The sequence below is a fragment of the Mercurialis annua genome, assembly GCF_937616625.2.
Source record: "Mercurialis annua linkage group LG4 unlocalized genomic scaffold, ddMerAnnu1.2 SUPER_6_unloc_37, whole genome shotgun sequence".
NCBI classification, from domain to species: domain Eukaryota; kingdom Viridiplantae; phylum Streptophyta; class Magnoliopsida; order Malpighiales; family Euphorbiaceae; genus Mercurialis; species Mercurialis annua.
The window spans coordinates 12,501-15,000 of record NW_026605968.1 but is presented as its reverse complement, the minus strand read 5'-3'; positions in this window follow the sequence as shown (position 1 = coordinate 15,000).

Here is a 2,500-nt window from a genome sequence, read left to right as displayed (position 1 = left end):
GTGTCCCGAGCAAAATAAAATTGGAAGCAAAATGTCCCGGACAATAATTTGCGAGTAGTTAGTATACATTGAAAGGGGATTTTGCAAAGAAGTTTGGTGATTTTTGGACATATATTTTGCCGGTTATGAATTTCCGAAGGTAAAACGATTAAAAAATTAAAAAAAATACCTCCGGGGCTCGAAAAATTTCGGTATTTGTTATTATGCGGGTTTGGATATATATAAACATATTTCCAAAATTTCAGATCAAAATTCCATGCCGATTTTTAAAAATGGGGGGGGGGGGTTGCTGGGCACATGTGATATTTCCTCCTGGCAGTCCAAAAAAAGTCCTAAGAGCTCTTTAGGGGGGTGCACCATTCCTCACCCCCGCGGGCTTGCCGCAAGCCCTCGTCCGCGGTGCAAGCGGCGCGCGCGCGCGCTATGCGAAAAATGCTGGAAATTGCGGAAAAATCCCTGCCTGGCAAAATTACGGAAATGCCCCCGGATAATTACGGATATGCCCCGCCCGGAAAAACTGCGGCGAATCGCGGAAAATGCCCGGCCGGAAAATTGCGTCGAAATGCTCGGAATTGCGGAAAATCCCCCCCCCCCGTGCATTAATCTAATGACCGGCGTGCGGGTGCGGGTGCGGGACCGGGTGCGGGTGCGGGCACTCGGGCACTCGGCAGCTCGGCGCGAGACGCGAGCGCGTGTGTGGCCTCGAAGACCCTCGGAAAGGCCCGCCGACGTCCCTCCGAAGGCCCTCGCATGTCCATCGGAAGGACCTTCGGCAGCCGGTCGGCAGGCCTTCGCCAGCCCAGCGGCGGCCCTTGGGCATCGGCAGCCTTTCGGCTGGGCTTCGGCAGCCTTTCGGCAGCGCATCGGCAGCGCACCGGCAGCCCTTCGGCAGCGCATGGGCAGCCCTTCGGCAGCCCTTCGGCAGCCCTTCGGCAGCCCTTGGGCATCGGCAGGGCTTCGGCAGCCCTTGGGCATCGGCTGGGCTTCGGCAGCCTTTCGGCAGCCCTTCGGCAGGGCTTCGGCAGCCCTTCGGCAGGGCTTCGGCAGGGCTTCGGCAGGGCTTCGGCAGCCCTTCGGCAGCCCTTCGGCAGCCCTTCGGCAGCCCTTCGGCAGGCCTTGGGCATCGGCAGGGCTTCGGCAGCCTTTCGGCAGCCCTTCGGCAGCCCTTCGGCAGGGCTTCGGCAGCCCTTCGGCAGCGCATGGGCAGCCCTTGGGCATCGGCAGCCCTTCGGCAGCCCTTCGGCAGCCCTTCGGCAGGGCTTCGGCAGCCCTTCGGCAGCGCATGGGCAGCGCATGGGCAGCCCTTCGGCAGCCCTTCGGCTGGGCTTCGGCAGGGCTTCGGCAGCCCTTCGGCAGCGCATGGGCAGCGCATGGGCAGCCCTTCGGCAGCCCTTCGGCTGGGCTTCGGCAGGGCTTCGGCAGCCCTTCGGCAGCGCATGGGCAGCCCTTGGGCATCGGCAGGGCTTCGGCAGGGCATCGGCAGGGCTTCGGCAGGGCTTCGGCAGCCCTTCGGCAGGGCTTCGGCAGCCCTTCGGCAGCCTCTCGGCTGGGCTTCAGCAGCCCTTCGGCATGCCTTGGCATGCCTTGCATACATTCCCCAGCCGTATGAACCTCTGCTGGTTTTGCTTCCCAGCCGAATGAACCTCTGCTCTGTGTAAAAATGTATATGTCTTGCACTAAGTGAAATTCTATAATACTTTCCTCGAACAATATTCATACAGTAGTTAATATATATTAAATGAGGAATTTAGAAAGAAGTTTGGTGATTTTTGGAATTTTTTTTTGCCGGTTATGAATTTCCGAAGGTAAAACGATAAATAAATAAAATAAAATACTTCCGGGACTCGAAAAATTCTGATATTTGTTATTATGCAGGTTTGGGTATATATAAACATATTTCCAAAATTTCAGATCAAAATTCCATGCCGATTTTTAAAAATGGGGGGGGGGGTTGCTGGGCACATGTGATATTTCCTCCTGTCAGTCCAAAAAAAGTCCTAAGAGCTCTTTGGGGGGGTGCACTATGCCTCACCTCCCTGCACCAACTGCCGAAGGCTTTTGGTGCGCGCCTTTTGGCGCACCTATGGCACTGACGAGGGAAGGAAAAAAAACTCGTCGACCCGTTTCGGTGTTGGAAAAAATATTTTCGGATTCGGGGGGGCCCGGCCCCCGAGGTGTAGGTTGTTGGTATTTTTTGACGGAAACCTAGGCGAGCATTTGCCGAAATGAATCTCGGTGAATGTATAGCTTATGGTGTCACGTTGTATGCTATTTTACGACGTGTGTGCTTGCCGAGGACGCATTTTCAATGCCGAGGCATGCGACGAGCCGCGTTCCATGACTTTTCGACGACGCATTTTAAATGCCGAGGAAGTCGGCGCGCGGCGAGTCTGGATCCTTTACGACGATGCATTTTTAATGTTGAGGATGGATCCGACGCGAAGGCCGGTGAGGTGCTCTACGCATTGCGGCGGGCATCGAACTTGTTGATTGCGTCAAC